The sequence below is a fragment of the Ovis aries genome, chromosome 9 (assembly GCF_016772045.2).
Source record: "Ovis aries strain OAR_USU_Benz2616 breed Rambouillet chromosome 9, ARS-UI_Ramb_v3.0, whole genome shotgun sequence".
In the NCBI taxonomy this organism is placed as follows: domain Eukaryota; kingdom Metazoa; phylum Chordata; class Mammalia; order Artiodactyla; family Bovidae; genus Ovis; species Ovis aries.
The window spans coordinates 37,312,726-37,333,377 of record NC_056062.1 but is presented as its reverse complement, the minus strand read 5'-3'; the positions used below and the strand labels follow the sequence as shown (position 1 = coordinate 37,333,377).

Genomic DNA, 20,652 nt, shown 5'->3' with positions numbered 1-20,652 from the left:
TATTTTATAAGTATAATATCCACAGCCTGGCCAACTCCATCTACTTTAGAAATGAGCACAGGGACTTACTTTGATCCTTCTGGTGCAGTCCCGGCAGTTTTATTCTCCTAGTAGCTGTTGTTTTCATATAGGAGTTTTAGCATATGAAAGTTTGCTACATAAAATATTGATTTTTTTCATTCATGCATTTTTAACTGAAAGGGAGCTTTGATGTACTCAGGTGAGCTTATAAAGCATGAACTCTTATCATAGGTATAGTATATTCATTCACTGTATGGTCATGAAATTTTTTTTAAGAGTATAATTGCTTGACAATGTTATGTTAGTTTCTGCTGTACAACAGTGTGAATTATCCATATGTATACGTCTATCTCCTCACTCTAGAGTCTCTCTCCCGCCGCCCTCCAATCCCACCCGTCTGCGTCACTACAGAGCACTGAGCTGCTATACAGCCGCTTCCCAGTAGCTCTCTGCTTTACACATGGTAGCGTACACATATCAGAGCTACTGTCTCAATTCACTCCATGCTCTTTCCCCTCCTGTATCCACAAGTCTGTTGTCTACGTCTGCATCTCTGTAAACAAGGCTATTAGCCAGTTTACACAGGGCTAGGCAGCCAGTGGGACAGGCTGCGATGTACTATGCACCCTGGGAGATGCATGGTGGTCCATGTCAGTGGTGCCCAGGACCACATGCCATCCACTCTGGTAAGCGCACATGGTGTCTCTGAGCGCATGAAAGTCTCCATAGGTTACTGCAGGAAGTAACCCCCAAGTATCACAAACAGGACTTCAAGCAAGCCCCCCAAACCTGCGTCAGTACCAGACCAAGGGCTGTCATATTCACCGGTCCACATGCCTCCCAGGAAAGGGCACATGTGTGTTCACACAATCAAACCAAAATAAGAAAGAATCAGGCACTATGTTACTTTTTTGGAGAGACAGTGCCACATATCTTTGAGAATGAAATCCTAGAGCCGGTCTGATTGGGTTCAAATCTTATTTCACTACTTCCTAGCTGTGTAACCCTGGACAAGCTATTTCACCTCTTTATGCCTCAGTTTCTTCATCTGTAAAATGGAGATAACTCAACCCAGAGATGTGATGAAGATTAAATGAGGTGATAACATGTAAAGTATCTAGAACAGGGCCTGACAATATAACCACTATTCAACCATTCAGATGCGGTGCAATATTGTATAGTATTATCGTTTTGGCAAGAAAATCAAGGCCGAAAGAGACCAAATAGCTTGTCATGGGTTTTAGAATTCGTCAGTGATTTATTCCAGAATGAAAATGAAATCTGTAAGAGTCTCCCTGAGACCAACTTTCTGAAAAGGTAAAGCCCACAATGTGAAGCCATATGTGGGGCTGAAAAGCAAATTCCTGTGCACGACAGGGCTCTGATGATGACATGGGGCATCCCTCACCGGCCACCTGAGCTGATGTTGAGTAGTCACCTCTCGTTGTGGGGAGGGGAACACCCAGTGGACAAACAAGTCCAGTGTATACAATCAGCCATCGACAAGACTTCAAATCTTAGAAGAGAATCAGTGTCAAAAAGCCCTGGCATCTCTCCCGGGTGAGGGGCCTCCTGCTTTCACTCATGCTCTTTAAATATCAACCAATGCCCACTGTGTTCCGCTCCCACCTTGGAAAATCATCTCACTCAATTCAGTGCAAACAGTGTCCCTGCCTAGTGCCCCGAGGGAGCCAGGCTATTTCCATAGTGTGAAGTAGGACAGCTAGAAATCAGAAAAGAGCTGACATGTTAATGAGCAGGTGCTGTTTATCTACTTCAAATTCCCAACAAGGGTCCAGAGAGAGTTGATAACTGATTTGGATGCAGATTACAGCTCTGAGATAATGGAAAACAACATCCACAGAAAAGCAGGTCTTCCCCAGCACCTCCATCTAGTGCCGGAGAAAGGCGTGGTCCTGCCTAAAGAACTGCACAGGGGCCTTGCACACACAGTCCAGCTGTTCCAAAGTCGTCCAGAGCACCCACATCTTAGACTGCTCTCCAGAGTCTGTGTGATCATCACCCAACTAGTACCACTCTCTTAAGAAATGATATGGGGAGGGCTTCCCTGGTGGTCCAGTGCTTAAGAATCCGCCTGCCAATGCAGGGGACACAGATTCGATCCCTGGTCTGGGAAGATACCACATGATGCTGGGCATCTAAGCCCACGTGCTACAGCTGCCGAGCCTGTGCTTTAGCCCAGGAGCTGCACCTAGCGAGGCCCTCACACCCTGGAGTCTGCGCTCCGCAACGAGAAAACCCACCGCGGTGAGAAGCACACACACCACAACAAAGAGAAAGCCTGTGCACAGCAATGGAGACCCAGCACAGCCAAAAGTAAATAAATAAATAAAAGCATGAAATGATATAGGGAGATTACACTGGGCAAAACTTAAGCCTGTACATCAAAAAGTCCAGGTAAACCAAAGTCTGAAGAAGCCAGCAGCGAACAGGTATGCTGTATAAGACAATCTGCGTAAAAGGCAGGCAAACCCCAAAAGGGTCACGTGGTATCATCTCTGAGTGACATCAGCATCCCACCCACAATTCCCATCACTGTGGCATTGAGCTAGAAAAGCGGAGGAAACCACCCAAACCCTGTTTTTCAACAGCTTAATACAAATGCATATGTTCTATTTCTAAATCAACGAACATCTATGATTCTCAAATGTCTTCACGATAAATGTAATTAGTGTAATATTCTGGGTCAAGCATAGAGTACAGTAGCTGAAAAGTAGGAATAATACTATTTTCAGTCTAATAGCGTTACCTGTTCTTACTCACTGCCTGAGTATGAGTCCAATCAGAAATGATGTCCTTATAGCTGATTCACTTTGCTGTACAGCAGAAACCGATACAACACTGTAAAGCAGTTATACTCCAATAAAAATTAAGAATGATCCGTATTTACATAAGCTTATTTCTTATACATTTGTAATGAACTTTCAATATTTATCTAAAACAAACAAAAAAAACACAATGTCTTATGGAAACAGAGAAATCGGAAGCAATCTCTCTTCAAGATAAATGTGAGGAAACAAAGGCTTGGAGACTTTACATAGCTTATCTGAGTCCAAATGCTGCCAAGGACTCAAGCTGACTTCTGCTTATTCCACACGAGACGGAGCCAGGTACCAGGATATAAGTTTAATCTTTAGCGCTGCTCCCTGGCTTACTGCAGAAGCTAGCTGTCAACCACGCAGTCAAGTCACAAAAGGATTGCGGAGTCCTGCAACTGAAACTGAGAGGGGGGTGGTGTATACACTGGTTTAGGGATGTCCTCATTTACCGGACAGGTCATTCCAGCCAGTGTAGTCCTGCCAAAACCCTGACGCCACATGTTTGTGACAGCCGGTGACCACCATGACGAGTGAATTTCACCCCCAGGGTAATGCCCTCAGCTCCCCTTCCTGGAGCTCACGGCACACCTGCTGGGACTTCCTTGGACTGTGCCCCCCCAGACCCCAAACAGGCAGAAGCAACAGAACAATGACAAGTCACTATGGGGGAGGAGGAGGCACTGAACCCTGAAAGAACACTTGCAAACATGTGGTTGAAATGTCTCCATCAATGAAGTGATAGGGAACACCGAAATCCTTAATCATGACAGGATGTTTTGCGTATGGGGGAAAGGATAAAAAAGGAGAAGAGTGGGAAACAGTGCCACGTTTCAGATTAAAAGGGTAGTCCTGTTTTTTTTTTACTAAAATGATCATTTTCACTTAATATTTTTTTCATGTGCTTACATTATTTTGCTGTACCCTAGAAAAAAGATTTTCCCATTTCTAAACCCTTCTTTAAAAGCAAAACAAAACAAAAAGCATGTGCATTTGTCGCTATAGGGTTTCCCTGGAGGCTCAGCTGGTAAAGGATCCACCTGCAATGCAGGAGACCCGGGTTCAATCTCTGAGTTGGGAATATCCCCTGGAGAAGGTACTCCAGTATTCTGGCCTCCATGGAGTGTATAGTTCATGGGTTCTCAAAGAGTCAGACACGACTGAGCGACTTTCACTTTTCTGTCACTAAAATTTATTTTACTAATAAACCCTATACCAACAAAGTTGCTGAAACAAGGATGATGGAGAAAGGAAAAGCTGTAAGTGGACATTTACAGCTTCATTAAAACTGAGCTTACCAAATGCTGGTCTTGATCTGGGGGAGACCCTCGAGGACCCACAGCCCAGGAACACCTGGTCTGGTCTGTTAAGTGTGTGCATATGAGTCACTCGTTAAGAGTGTTATTTTGGATACTGGTAAAATGAAATGCTCAGGGGAAAACAAACTGCTTTTGCTTGCGAGACAGTCAATAAATTGCCACAGAACACAGATGAATTTGCTCTGGGGACAGTAATTTGTGCACTTCTCAAAGCAGGGGGCCTGCCTTCCCACATGGTACCATGGATGCCAGGACATATGTGTTAAGTGAACTGTTAAAGAGCAAATGCAACCACGTGGCCACTTAGGACACTTCTGGGTACCAGTTCTGCTCCCAGAGCCCCAGGTGAAGCACAGCTGTCCTTTACTGGGGAGTGTACCAAAGGCTGACCACGTTCAATATGATTTTTTTTAAGCCTTCATTGGATTTCTTATAATATTGTTTCTATTTTATGTTTTGCTTTTTTTTTGGCCACGAGGCATGTGGGATCTTAGCTTCCCTGATCAGGGATGGAACTTGCATCCCCTGCATTGGAAGGTGAAGTCTCAATCACTGAACCGCTGGGGAAGTTGCTCAGTATGATTTAATATACTAATTATTAGTACTTTCTGTAAATATTTTAATTACATGAAGAATACATATATTCTTATAAAAATAGAAAAGCATATCTTTGCTGAATTCTTATAAATATATTAAATGAAAGTAGCTGTCGAAAGGTCTCAGTTTTCTCCTCTGCAAAATAAGGAATTAAACTTGGCACCATCTCCATCTTAAACATTTTAGGATTTCATATGGCAAGTACAACACAGTTCTGAGAAAAGAGCACAGACATCGATGATGTCCTAGGGTTGATGGGGAGTGCTGGTGGCACCGGATCCAGGGTGAGCAATACTGAGATTCACTGCAGCATTATTTACAATAACCAGGACATGCAAGCAGCTTAGATGGCCATCGACAGATGAACGGATGAAGAAGCTGTGGTACGTAGACACAATAGAAAATTATTCAGCCATAAAAAAGAATGAATTTGAGTCAGTTGAACCAAGGTGGATAAACCCAGAAGTCTGTTATACAAAGTGAAGCAAGTCAGAGAGAGAAAAACAAATATCATATATTAACACATATATTTGAAATCTGGAAAAATGGTGCTGATGAACCTACTTGCAGGGCAGGTATGGACCCAGACATAGAGAATGGACTTGTGAACTCAGGGCGAGGGGAAGGAGAGAGTAGGATGAACTCAGAGAGTAGCGCTTAAACATATGTATTATCATATGTAAAACAGATAGCGAGTGGGAAGCTGCTGTAGAGCACAGGGAGCTCAGCTCAAAGCTCTGAGATGAGCTAGAGCAGAGGGATGGGAGGGGTGGGAGACAGGTCCAAGAGGGAGGGGTACATGTATACTTAAGGCTGATTCGTGTTGCTGGACAGCAGAAACTAACACAACATTGTACCTCCATTATCCTTCAATTAAACATAAGTTTAAGGAAAAAAAATTAAGTGAGAAAAGGCTAGGCCACATTTATAAGCCATCAGCAATTACTCATGAGAGAAGAATGACACGCTTTTTCAACAGGTACAATTATCCTCCTACAAGGACCTTTTGAAGACGAGGAAACACAAATTGGGTGACTTACTAGGTCAGAACAATCTAGAATTCACTGGGTCCCCTACAGCCTGCATCCCTGCTTGCGTCACGTTCTGGTGATCCTTATCTGCTCAGACAGAGGCCAGAGAAGGAAGAGGTTCTCTGAAATGACGTGCAAACTGCAGGTTGAACACAGGGGACAAAAACAAAGATAACAAGGCTTGGTGGCCCTGAACACCAAACAGTGAGAAAGAGAAAAAAGAGACATCTGCTTTCCAACTCTAATTAACTCAGAAAACAAGTCAGAAAACACAGCCCAGACAGTACTCGTTGAAAAAGAGATGCTCGTAAAAAAATTTAGAAGACTATAAACAGCACTCCTCCTTAAGATGGAACTTCATCTTTATGACTGAAGTGTGCACCTTGAATTTGAAACAATTTCAGTCCACAAATTTTCCTTTAGAGAAGGAAAGCCAAATTACACATCTGTGTACAAAAACTGGAAAAAGTGCTAAGTATTGTGTTTTGTTTTTTTTTTTTACAAAGTAGCATATGTACCAATTAGAATCATTTACTGCAGATAACAGGCTTTGCAGAAGGTTAATCAGAGCCTAGGATTAGAGACCAAACTGGAAATATTTTTTAACATGCTTGTACCTTTATGCCATGAATACATAGGAAGTCTATCAATTAACTTAGCGATCTCAAAAAATCCTCAAATCCCAAAACCTACCATCAGCTGTTTTTCTCCTTTAACTAAACAATAAAACAAGGTTAAAAAAAAAAAAAGTAAAAGTATGCGATCAGTCTTGTCTTGACTCTTTGCTACTCCACAGACTGTGGCCCACCAAACTCCTCTGTGCATGGGACTTCCCAGGCAAGAATACTAGAGTGAGTGTTGTCATTTCCTTCTCTAGGAGATCTTTCCAACCCAGGGATTGAACCCGAGTCTCTTGCAGCTCTGTATTGGCAGGTGAATTCTTTAACACTGAGCTACCTGGGAAACCCAAAGAAAAATATGGTTGCATATGAATCAGAGAAATCCAGTCTAGGAAAATCTAAGTGAATATCACAGAATCTTAAAGAAACAGGTCACTTAGTACAAATTCTTAGGCAGTGAAGGGTTTGAAGAACTGAGTATCATTAAATATTGAAACATATTCCTGCTTAAATGGTTTGCTCTTAGGTGGTACTCAGGTCAGATCAATGCCAAAAGCAAATAAGAAAGGAAACTCAATGAGAGTTGAAATCAAAGGTCACCTCTGCAGGGGATGAACCCACTCTCTCCGTTTGGAGCAACAACTCAACTTCTCTGTGGTTTGCAGAAACATTCCCAAGGCACTGCTATAAATTTTGAAAAGTAGCTGTATTATTTTTACTTGTTTAATCTCAGGACCAATCATAACTTATGTGCAACCATGTAACCAAGTCAAATTTTTTAAGTTATACAAATTAAAAAAAAAAAAAAACAGCCAGCATAATTGTTGACTGGTCTCTCAGCCCTGCCCAACTCTTTGCGACCCCATGGACTGTAGCCCACCTGGCTCTTCCGTCCATGTGATTCTCCAGGCAAGAATACTGGAGTGCGTTGCCATTTCCTTCTCCAGGAGATCTTCCTGACCCAGGGATCAAATCTGCATCTCCTGCTCAGCAGGCAGATTCTTTACCACTGAGCCACCTGAGAGGCCCCATTTTATGGGCACCACCTCATTTAATGCTTACAGTAACCATGAGAAATAGGTATTGTCACCTCTGTTCTGCAGAAGACAATAGAACAGAAGCTCTAACGTGGATTATACATCTGCGCACCAGCCTACACAGCAACTCATCCTTCGATGCTCACAAGGAGCCTATGATGTGGACTCTGCCTGTATCCTGATGTGACAGGTGAAGAAACTGAGGCACAGAAAGTGAACAGCTTTCCAACATCATGCACATTGCACGTGGCTGAGTCCAGATGCTGACCCGGAGCCCACTGTCATCAAAGCCACCAGCCCCAGGAAGTTCTGGCTCTGTCCACCTGTGAGAAGAGCTCCAACAGCAGATGAGAGGGGACCAGAGCTGGGCTGCCCAGAGCTGGAGGCCCCCTCGACGATAAGCCAACTGATTAATCTAACTGGGGACCATCTCAAGTTTCCTAGAAGAACTCACAGTCAGGAAAATATGCCCTGCCTCAAAGCTAGCATTGCTCCACGGTCTCCAGAGCATCTGACCAGCGTACACGGCATCCCACGGGATACAGGCACTGCCACATCCCAGGATAAAGAGACTGGGTAGGGACGATGCCCGATGTCCTCCCAACACTCATCCATCTCTTAGTTCCTACAGTCAACCATATGCTGGACCACGACAGGCTCTCTTGGTCACTGGGCTGAACAGGCCAGGGTCTCCCTCAGCTGCTGACAATGCATGGAGACAGACAGACAGACACCCGGGACTACAGTGCACCAAGGGCTGTGGAATTGTGGCCAGTTGCTTTCCAATATTCAGTTAGGGGGCATCAAGTGCAGATGGGGTAGAGTCAGAGGGTATTTGAGAAGGCGACGGAGGCTGAAGAAGGAGGCAGGAGCCGGGTGTCTCAGAAGCGAGATGAGGCCCCTGCCCTCTAGGAGGGAGGCAGAAAGTCAGGTGAGGGCAGTCCCACCAGGAGGGAGATTGCTGGCTCCTTAAGGACAGACAGAGGCGCCAAGCAGAGATGCGACAATGTCTCCAGAGCCAGGCTGGCGGCGGTGTACCACGAAGGAGGATTTCAGCCAAGGTAGGAGCTCGCCATTCCCACCCAGCGTCCAGGACAAGGATGCTCACCTGGCTGGCAGCACCTGAGCCCTAGTTCTTCCCAGATCCTGGCGCGACTAATATACTATCAAGGCAAGATGGGGGGGTAAACATCAGTTTACTAAATGAGGGCAGAAGCCACCGAGATGAACAGGCACAGGGAGCACCCACGGTCCCCAGCTCACAGAACCCGCCATCTGCATTTGCAAGGGCCACGCACAAGAAAGAAGGCGTGGCCATCAGCAGATATTATTAAACCACCTTTCCCCACAGAATCTTACCCTGTGGGATTAGGGCACTTATTACAGACTAAGCACGTCTACTAACAACATGAGTCTATGTAGAGAGGAAAGCGACTGAAGTGTGTGAACCCAAATTTAGCCAGTGTTATCTCCAGGCTTTGGGAGAGACCAGTCACATTCTACATCATAGATCGGGGTCATTTAAATTTTTTGCATAATACGTGTTCTATTAGTGATTGGAGAAAATATAGCAGGTCTCACACTAAGTGAGAGTGTTTACAAATTCATCTGTCAGGTGGCAGTCCACTGATGAGGGACTGAGCCTCGAAGAGCCCCAGATTTGCAGAAAAAGCAACTGTAAGCAAGCACCCGGCCAACCTCAAAGAGAGCCGGGGAAGTGCACACGTTTCAGGGCCCGGGTGGTTGGCGAGGGAGTGCTCTGGGCACAGCCAGAAGCAAGGACTGCCTCTCACTCAGACCTGGCAGCACAGAGCTGGGGGGAGGTCCTTTTCAGAGGCTGTCCCTCCCACTCCTGCCAGCGACCCCACAGGACAGACTCCACACACCCGTTTGTTGAGTGAATACGTGTGAAGAAGGGAGAGGAAGGAAAGGGAAGGAGGAGACAGAGAGAGAAGACAAGGAGGGATTGGGTGGTGGTGACGGGGGAGGGGTGGTGAGGGGGGAGGGACAGGAGGGAGATAGTGGGAAAACAGGGAAGGACACCCAAACTCCACTCAGCAAATAAGGAGCTGCCATTACTTTATGGTCATCAGGTGTACACATGAATTTAATAACACAGTTTTTAACATGTATTACCTTTTACTTCTTTTCCAGGCTGTAGAGTCTTGTTAGCTTCCAATTCAAGAGTCAGAAAGAACAGGAGAGGCGCCCTGGATGTCCAGTTGGAGACAGCTAAAATAAAAGGGCAGAGATGATTCTGATTATTCTGGAGAAGAAAAGTGATTAGTTTTTCAAGTATCATTAAAGAGAAACTGTTTTACCATGTAACAGAGAGTGTATATTTCCTAATCTACCTGGGAAAAATCTGGGTCCAAAGCCTCTTTCTTATAGAGCTGCTCGATTTGGGAAAAAGACAAAAGTCAACTATAAGGCGGGCTTTGCTTGTGCCCTTAATGGAAAACAACCTAAAGAGCCTGTGGGCTGCCACTAGCCTGGAGATCCCTGTGAGCCTCTCTCTACCTCATTCCAAGCCCAGCATCCCCAGTAGGACACAGCATCCTTGTAATTCACAAAACCGAGCAGGAAATGATGTCGCCTCCTCACAAGAAACTGCATAACTGGGGAGGAGAGAGAGCTATGTTGTTTGTACAGCAGAAACTTTGTTAATGTTTGCAAGGGAATAAAATATTACAAGTCAGCATTTTCTCTTATCTTGTCCTCCAAACGCAGTTCCTACCAGAGCTCACAAACATGTGCCTCATTGTCCTGGGTTTTCTTTATTCTCCTGATGCAAGGTCAGCTCTTGGAAGCAACACTACCCCAGTTTTTGAGTATTTCATTTTTAGGAAGGAAATAATTAACACTGACTGGGCACCTACTCAGGTCCAGAAACAATGTTACTCCACTTCACAAACGTGGAAAGAAACTGAGGCTTTTTGGAGGAAAGTCAGTGTTCTGTTGTTCTGTTGTTCACTCACTAAGTCGTGTCTGACTCTTTTGCAACCCCGTGGACTATAGCCCACCAGGTTCCTCTGTCGATGGGATTTCCCAGGCAAGAATACACGGAGTGAGTTGCCATTTCTGTAAATGCTCTTACTCTATTTGGAGACACTTGGATGAATCATGAGAGTGATTGTTATGTGGACAGCTAGCAGCTCAAGAAAATGTGATGGAAAACTTAACCATCTTTTCCTTTAGCATCTGCTTTCGTCTGGTGCCGTCAGCCAGATAATGACATCTTTGTTTACTTGACAGTGGGAGCCAGCCAACAGGGAAGGAAGATGCTCTGTCATAGATACCTTTTTTTTTTTTTAATTTATTCCATGTTTTGCACGGGTACAGGAGTAATCAACAGTATGATTTTTTAAGGAGGCATTTGGGACTTCAACAGATGATGCCTGAGAACCACTTCATTAAGGTGGACACCAGTTTCCCCACCATCATTAGTTCCTTTCTGGAGCAATATGTAGTGAACAATGTGCCGGAAGTTCATGAGTAAGGCTGCAAATCTTGACCTAGATTTTGAATAACTTCAGAAAAAGTAAAAAGCAAGCCTGAAAATGTCTATTTCAATAACTAACACTGATAATTCCCACTCTCACATTCAAAACTTTCAAAATAATCTATTTTCCCTTTGTCTCACTACTCAACAGGAACATAAAGTCAGAATTAGCACTAAATTAAAATAGAAACATAAACCCCAAGTTCTATGGGCTCTTTTTGATTGCTTACTGCCTGCAGTTTAAGATTTTATTTGCTTGCTGAAATATAAGGGACACCAAAAATTTAAATGAATAAAATCACAAACATTTATGAGGACATTAGAGAAATTTTAATCCAAAACACCTCTGGGCCCAATTTGAATTGACTGTGACCCATAATAACAAAGTAAAAAGTTTTGCATTTTACTATTTCGAAAACAGGCTTTTGTTTTGTTCTAATATTGTATCAAAAATTCCTTTTCATCTTTATGATTATTTTTGCCTTTTCCTTCTCTTACTTTGGAAGAGAGAAAGTAATAAAGAGTAACAAAGAGAAAGCAATAAAGACAGACAAGCCATGCAATTATGTCTGGAATGAGGAATAACACCACAGATGAAGCACTTCAAGACTGGAATTATTTTCAAAGTTGTCACGTGACCTCAAAACCATCGTAATAAAAATAATTCACAGCACCAGTCTTTCAACTGACTCATTTCAGAGCAGAGGAAAGCCCAGAGTGGCCAAGTGACCTCTCCAAAGTCACACAGCAAAGCTGGTCCTAGATCTCAGATCTGCTAGGTGCCAATCCAGTGCTCTATCAGATCATAAATTTCAAAAGCAACCCCCCATGAGCTCACAGTTTCATCAGCTTTTCTACTCATTCATTATCCTACACAGCATGGACACGTCTTGATGAATCAACTCAACTTTATAGTAATACAAGTGCTAGCTGCTCAGTCATGTAAGACTCTTTGAGACCCTATGGACTGTAGCCTGCCAAGCCCCTCTGTTATTTCCCAGGCAAGAATACTGGAGTGGGTTGCCATTTCCTTTTTCAGGGGATCTTCCAAATCCAGGGATAGAAACCCCTGTCTCCTGCATTGACAGGCAGATTCTTTACTGTCTGAGCCACCAGGGAATCCCATATTAATACAAAACATTGCTCACAATGATCAAGAACATATTCTGCCTTTGGTCCACAGATACAGCTAGGATAAACCACTAAAGGCCATGAAATACTCTTAGGTTGTCTAACCTAGAAACATCTACTCTAAAAATAGAATTACTGGACTTTCTTGGTGGTCCAGTCATTAAGAATCCATCTGGCAATACAGGGGACTTGGACACATGTTTGATCTGTGGTCCAGGAAGACCCCACATGCTGCAAGGAAACTAAGCCTGCGGGCCACAACTTGAGAGTAGCCTCCGCTCACCTCAACTAGAGAAACCCCATACGCAGCAACGGAAACTGAGCATAGTCAAAAGTCATTAAATTAATTTAATTATTTTACAAAATAAAAATAGAATTACCCTGTCTTATTCATAGTCCCTTGGACTGCAAGGAGATCAAATCAGTCTCTTAAGGAAATCAACCCTGAATATTCTTCGGAAGGACTGATGTTGAAGCTGAAGCTCCAATACTTTGGCCACTTGATGTGAAGAGCTGACTTACTGGAAAAGACCCAGATGCTGGGAAAGATTGAGGGCAGGAGGAGAAAGAGAGAACAGAGGATGAGATGCGTGGATGATATGCTCTGGGAGATGGTGGAGGACAGGGCAACCTGGCGTGCTGCAGTCCATGGGGTCAAGGGATCAAACAACAACAACTCATAGCCAAATCACAATCACAGCTTTGCTACAATACCTTTTTCCAAGTAGATTTTATAGCTAGCTATCAAGCAAAATCTCGGTATCCTAAAGCTTACAGAAGCAGTTTTTAAAGTAAGGATTTCAAACTAATTTACGACTACATCCATCAGTTTAGAAGATCTCTTGTTCTCTAAAACTGGAGTCATTCAAGAGCACTTAACCCACCCCAGTCAGGAGCTTATCATCACCAACAGTCACTAGTTGACTCCCCAGTAATTTACATTGAACAGCAGTGGGTGCAGGGGAACCAGAAAGCAGGAGAGGATGTTGTGCCCACTGCAGAGTGTCCACTGGGATCACTAGGGCGCCCTCACAGTGGTAGGGGAGTCAAGGTTTGCCTATGATAGATGGATATGTGTGCATGTTTGTTTAGAGGCGTAATTAGTACCTTCACAAGTGGTTTTCCCAGAGATTATGAGTTGACAGAGTCAGTAAAAAGTACATGTAGCAAAGCAAGGCAAGGTAAATTAAAACAAGCCAAGAGATGACGGCAGTTCCTGCTATACATGTGCAAAAAAAGGAAAAAAAATGGTGTAGGAAACAAAATGTCCATTAAAGATATTCATTTCCTGAAAATATGTCAGCAACAAAATACTTTCTTTATAATTCTCCACATTACCTCATTAATGGTATTAAAACTCAGAGAAAGACAACAACTATTAAAGAGAGAGAGAGAGGACTTTCCTGGTGGTCCAGTGGTAAGAATCCACCTTCCAGGGCAGGGGACGTGGGTTCGATTCCTGGTCAGGAACTAAGATCCCATATGCCTCTGAGCAATTAAGCCTGTGAGCCACAACTACTGCAGCCCTCAGGCTCTAGAGCCCATGCTCTTTCAACAAGAGAAGGCTCTGCAGTGAGAGGCCCACAGCTGCTCTTCACAACCAAAGAAAGCACAAGTGTAGCAACGAAGATCCACCACAACCGAAAAAACAGACGGGATCTGAACACAAATTTTCAGCAAAGAACACCAGTGCCAAGGGAGCACAAGAGCTCTGCTACATAATTAGTCAGTAGGAAATGGAAACTAAAACCTCAATGAGATGCCGCTGTATACTCATGAAAATGGCTAAAGTTACAAGGATTAAAAAAAAACATCAAGTGTTTTGCATGAATATGGAGCAACTGGGAGTCTCATACAATGTGTTTGTATGGGGATGGGGGTGTTAGTCGCTCAGACGTATTCGACTGTTTTGTGACATTATGGACTGTAGCCCACCAGGCTCCTCTGTCCACAGGGATTCTCCAGGCAAAAATATTGGAGAGGGTTGCCATTCCCTTCTCCAGAGATCTTCCCAACCCAGGGATTGAACCTGCGTCTCCCCTGCATCGCAAGCAGATTCTTTACCATCAGGGCAGGGAAGCCCTAAGTCAAGGCAAACACCCCATCACCCTGGAGCGACAGAATTTAAAGGCGGTGACTCCCTAAGGAAGCCAGGCAGTCGAAGCTGGACTACAGCACCGGAACCAAAATATTTACCTGATGGAGACTCTTGAGTATTCTTCCATCAGCCGAGTTCAATCCTGCTCTCACACCTTCACTAACCATGTGACCTTGAGTGAATAAACCTTTCAGAGGCCAGATTTCCTGGTCTGGAGATGGAGATAACTACAGCCAGGACCTCACAGGTCATCTTGAAGATTAAATGCCAACAGATCGCAAAGGAAGTAGCTAAAGAGGCGTTCACTCACTGGGAGGGGCCTCGTAGCTGAGCCACCTCCTTCTGCCCACTTTTCATGAACAAATGGAAACAGTCCCTACTTTGGAGTTAGATGTTTCAGTAAAAACATGCGAAGATGCCAGGCACACAAGAGTGACTCGATTATGAATCACTGATTTCTAAACATTCTGGAAAATTAACTTGTATTTCCCAAAAGGCAGGATCATACAGCTAGAGACATCTTCTTGAGATTCAAACTAAAAAGACCATAATCACCTCACTGTCAGGCTCCTCACATGCTGTGAACTCACCTTAAAAAGAAGGCTTTCATGTGTTCCAACAATTAATTTCTTTGGACTGAGTTGAAATAGATCTATTTCTCTAGACTTGACAAAAAAAGAGGCATATGAAAAGTTTCAATAAATTCACTCAGATGTGTTCTGTTCACTGATTCTCTGCATATAGTAACACTTAAGTGAAAGTGAAAGTGAAGTCGCTCAGTCGTGTCCGACTCTTTGCCACCCCCGTGGACTGTGGCCCACCAGGCTCCTCTGTCCATGGGATTCTCCAGGCAAGAATACTGGAGTGGGTTGCCATTTCTTTCGCAAACCCATAAATATCCAAGATAGAATTTTCTGAAGAATGTCACAATGGAAGACCTGTAAAATGTTTCCTCTAATGTCAATGTCACAAAAATATTTTTAAAGATAAATGCACCTAGTTTCAAATAATATATTAAAACAAATTTCGCCCATCTCAACTGTTCATTCTTAACACTCTTCAAAATGGTACTCTGACACACAGCTTATTATACAAATACATTTTTTAAACCTAGCACAGTTATTAATTGCTTGCAATCCAATTATATACATTGTCATTTTCCAGGGTTTTAATGATTCTGAGTTAGTAGCTGGAAATTGACTTCCCTGGTGACTCAGATGGAAAGTGCAATGTGGGAATACCCAGGTTTTATCCCTGGGTTGGGAAGCTCTCCTGGAGAAGGAAATGGCTACCCACCCCAGTATTCTTGCCTGGAGAATTCCATGGATGGAGGAGCCTGGCAGACATAGTCTATGGGGACACAAAGAGTTGGACACAACTGAGTGACTAACACACACAGCTGGAAATAATAGCTCATTTAGAAGAGATTAATAAAATAACAAAACAAATAGAGTTTATAGCGGTTCCCTAAGCACCAGCCGAGATTGTGGGACGGTTATTTAGACGCATGAACGTAAATATAAACCAGAATGGTCTTGACATATTCTGTGGGACTAATATGCTAATCTGGAAAGAAGGAACAGAAGTGCTTCCTTCCTTCAAAAATTTTAAACTTGTACAACACCAGAGACCTCCCAAATCCAAAATAAACTAAGAGAGATTTTCTTTTTGGTCAACACGGTTCTTCCAAAGTCACTGTATTTACAATCTCACTTGATTTACAAAAATAAACTCAAACTGGATTAAAGACCTAAATATAAGATCGGAAACCATAAAACTCCTAGAAGACAACGAAAGCAAAACACTCTTTGACATGACTTGTAGCAATATTTTCTTTTATCTGTCTCCTCCGGCAAAGGAAATAAAAGCAAAAATAAACAATTGAGGCCTAATTAAATTTAAAAGCTTTTGCACAGCAAAGGAAACCATCGACAAAACAAAAAGAAAACTTCCTGAATGGGAGATAATATTTGCAAATAATACATCTGATAAGGGGTTAATATCTAAAATACAGAAGGAGTTCACACAACTCAGTATCAAAATAACAAACAACACAATTAAACAGTGGGCAGAGGATGTGAATGAATAAGTGTTTTTCCAAAGAAGACACACAGATGGCCAACAGGCACATGAAAAGGTGCTCAGCATCACTAATCATCAGAGAGAAACAAAGCAAAACCACAACAAGCTATTACCCCACACCTGTCAGAATGACTGTCATCAAACAGACCATAAATAACAAAAGTTGCTGAGGATGTACAGAAAAAGAAAGACTTGTACTCTGCTGGTGGGAATGTAAACTGCTTCAGCTACTGTGGAAAGCAGTGTTCCTCAAAACACTGAAAAAAAACAAAAAACCAAATTACTCTGTACTTCTTCATCCAGCAGAACCTACTGTAGAAAACATGTATTTTGTAGCTACTCAAATTTTTATGTGCAAAATCTCTTGCTAACCTACATTATGAAAAACATTTCTGTCAAGAAAAAAAAAAAACAGGGATAAGGAATCCATTAAAACCTAAGATAGAAGGCATTTATAGCATTTATCTTTTCTGGAGGCTGATATTTAAATTTTCTTTCATTTTTTTCTACTATGGTAAAATACACAATATATAAAACTTGCCCTCTTAACTGTCTTTAAGTGTACAGTTCAGTGGTATTAAATACGTCACAATGTTGTACACATCACCACCATCCATCTACAGAATACCTTTTATCTTGTACAACTGTAACTCCAGACCCATTAAACAATAACTCCCCATTCCCCCTTCCCCAGCCCCTGGCAACCATTCTAATTTCTGTCTCCATGATTTGCCTGGGCATTTTGTACGAGTGGAATCATACTGTATGTCTTTTTGTGATGGGCTTATTCCAATTAGCATAATGTCCTCAAGGTTCATCCATGTTGTAGCATATGTCTGAGTTTCTTCCCTTTTTAAGACTAGAGAGTCCTGCATTGTGTATCAACCACATTCTGATTAGTCATCCATCATTTGATGGACACGAATTGCCTCCGCATTTTAGCAGTTGTGAATGCTGCTGCTATGAACATGGGTATATTGAAACAAAGATCTCTTCTAGACCTTGCTTCGGATTCTTTTGGGTATATACTCAGAAGTGGAATTACAGGGTCATATGATGATTATACTTCTATAAATTTTAATTTTTAAATGACTATCTATAAAATAAGTCACTATGTTCCTTGAAAACCAAAAAATAGAAATTATGTAATACTATTTAAATAATCCTAGTATATCATGCCAAGAAATTATGTCAACAAATTTCTGTTTTCTGCTTTGATTATAAACTGGCAAACTTCCATCCTCTGGGCATCTATAAATACCAAGTAAGAGATAGTGTTGATGAGATTCAAATCTCCTTTTTTTTTCCTTAAAAAATTAGTCTACACAATATAGTCAATGTTGGACTACAGGAGCTCCAAGAATCACTTAAGTTGTTTGAAAGGCACACACTCCTTATGTTCACTGAGAATGTGGGCACAGTTTTCCCCCATTATTATTATTATTATTTTTTGATCCTTAGGAGAACGGACCTGTTTCACAACCCTGAGGTTTGGGCTCTCCGGTCTAGGTGAGAAATACAACTGGAGTCTCCTTCAAGGGCTTTCCAAAGCAGGTGGCAATGATTTCAGGCCAAAGGATCTCTACTTTCAGCTTCCTCTTAAAAAAAACAAAAACAAAAAAAACAACTATTCTTCTCATTAATAAGCATGTGGAGAACAGCGCCAACAATACTGGTATTTTCTTCTCCTCTACAAAAATTCAGCATGATGTTAATAAAATGTAATATAATCTACTGGGCACTTTTTTTGTTAACACTTAAACACAAGCTTTATTGAGGCATCATGTTTTATATTTTTACACTTTTTTAATTGTGGGAAAATATGTACAACACAGAATTTACAATTGTAACTGTTTTTAAAGATATGGTTCAGTGACATTAGGTACTTTTGCACTGTTGTGTGACCATCACCACCAAACATTTCCAGACTGCTTCATCTCAAGAAACTGAAATTCTGTACCCATTAAGTATTAAAGTCTGTTCCCCTCTCTCCGTGTGTGTGTGCTTAGTCGTGTCTGACTCTTTGCAACTCCGTGGACAGTATAGCCCACCAGGCTCCTCTGTCCATGGGATTCTGCAGGCAAGAATACTAGACTGGGTTGTCATTTCCTTCTCCAGGAGATTTTCCTGACCCAGGGGTAGAACCTGGTCTCCTGCAGTGCAGGAGGGTTCTTCACCGTCTGAGCCAGCAGGATAGTCCCTCTCTCCCCTGCCCCTAACAAGCACTACTCTACTCTCTCTCCCTCTTTCTAGGACTCTGACTCCTCTAAGTACTTCCTGTAAGCAGGAGAACGCAGTAGAGGTCCTTTTCTGACTGGCCTACTCCACTCAGCACCATGTCCTCTGGGTTCATTCAGGGGGTAGCAGGTGTCTACTGGGCACTTCTTACTTTTCAAGTCACAGGAAAACGGCCTTCAGGATGGAAATGTACAGCCAGGTGCTTCTCACTCAGCAGGGCCACAAAAACGGAGGGGCTGAATATACACTGGGCTTCCTAGTGACTCAATGGTGAAAAACACACCTGCCGATGCAAAAGGTGTGGGTTTGATCCCTGGGTCGGGAAGATCCCATGGAGGAAGAAATGGCAACCCACTCCAGTATTCTTGTCTGGGGAATCTCATGGACAGAGAAGCCTGGCAGGCAACAGTCCACGGATTCACAGGAGTCCGACATGACTTGTAAACAACAAAATAATATACATCACTGTGTTTACAACAGAAAGAGCCTGACTGCACTGGCCACCTCCAGAAGAACAAGCATCACCAGCCCTGCAGAAAACTGCTCTCAGTCCCTCTCTCCCTGGTACACCCCTCAAACTGTCAATGCTGTCCCCCTAGCACGTGAGCAAGGGGAGCTATGAGCCAGGCTAGTGGCATGTCTCTGAAATAAGTCAGGGTGTAATTTCGTAGAGGACTTAACTTTTTTCTTTTTTTTGAGGACTTAACTTTTTATATTCAATGTCTCCTGTAGGCTATTAATATCTTTAGAGCTTTGGGAAATTAATATCAGTATAAAGGACTGGCAGGGAAAGATTGACACTATAAGTAAACATCAAATTAATGGCTCTATTACATTTAAGGCAGTTCTGTTCTCTTAATGGGAATACTAAATTGCATGGTAAGAAATATAGCTTGCTCCATAAAAACAGAGCATTTACTGTATGATCTTTTGTAGCATTTTTTGGGCTGTTTGGCTCTTTTATGTAAGCCTTACTTTTCAGCTAAATTGCATGTTTCACAAACAGTCTTTGAATTCTTTCATGTCTATCATGTTCTACTCTCAAATCAATGTCCACGATAAAGTAGATGTTAGATAAAATATTACTGGTTGAATAAGAAGTGATTGACAAAACAATCTAACACATAAAAAATAAATTGATTCATCATCAAAGAAGTGTTTGAACTAGGTAGTATTTATAGCTTGGCGGTTAAAGGTGTCTGTTTTACAGTCAAACCATCCAAATTTGGATCTCAGTTCTGCTTGGGGTTGTTCTGAATTAAATAGCAATACATTTAACACCAGTGATTTGGAACCTGAACGATGGTAAATAATCAAACTCCTTTCAACCATTAGTACTAGGAATGCCATTGCAATGGACTGCATGTCTTCCCTCAAAATTAATACGTTGAAATCCTGAACCCCAAAGTGATGGTATTGGGAGGTGGTTAGGTGGCGAGGATGGGGCCCTCAAGAACAGGATTAGTGCCCTTATAAAAGAGACCCCGGAGAGCTTCCTTGCATCTTCTGCCAAGCAAGAACTCAGAAACAAGAGTGTTGTCATGAACAAGAAGCTAGCCCTTATGGTACATGGAATCTGCCTACACCTTGATCTTGGACTTCACAGTCCTCAGACCTATGATAAATAGATCTGTTCTATTTCTTACTGTCTGAGGAGCCCCTTAAAGCAACCACAAAGCTATGAATGCACTCCATTTCTGAATCTTTAACTCTTACTGTTCTCTGACCTACATTTGATTAGTCTGTTACATAAAGGAAAAGGAGTTTGTCTCAGGGCAAGTTTGAGAGAACAATGCTTGATTTTACTTTTTATTCCCTTTCAGATATCTTGTTCTGTTGGCAGTGGTGGCTCATTTGAATAGCACGGGTATCACAGATTTCAGTCTTGGGAAAAGGGAAAATTAGAAGAATGTCACTCATACACTCAGCTGGGCCCTGGTCATCTGCCAGTGCTTTCCAGTCAATCCAGGGCCAGAGGGCAAGGGAACTCACTGGCTGACGTCTCAGTTTCAGGCATTTACTTTAAGAATGCATATATATGGGTTCCCCTGGTAGCTCAGTGGTAAAGAATCCACCTGCCAATACAGAAGACACAGGAGATGTGAGTTTGATCCCTGGGTTGGGAAGATCCCTGCAAGA

General features: G+C 42.6%; 1 protein-coding gene across 2 annotated transcripts in view; it reads right to left on the bottom strand.

Annotated features, from left to right (window-relative positions):
• FAM110B (family with sequence similarity 110 member B) overlaps window positions 1-20,652 on the bottom strand; it is a 144,269-nt gene that overhangs the window by 102,348 nt on the left and 21,269 nt on the right. For both annotated transcript variants that reach the window (XM_060393427.1, XM_027972972.2), the window contains exon 2: window positions 9,599-9,694. The gene's annotated coding sequence lies outside the window, so the exon portion shown is untranslated. The remainder of the gene's footprint in view (window positions 1-9,598; window positions 9,695-20,652) is intronic.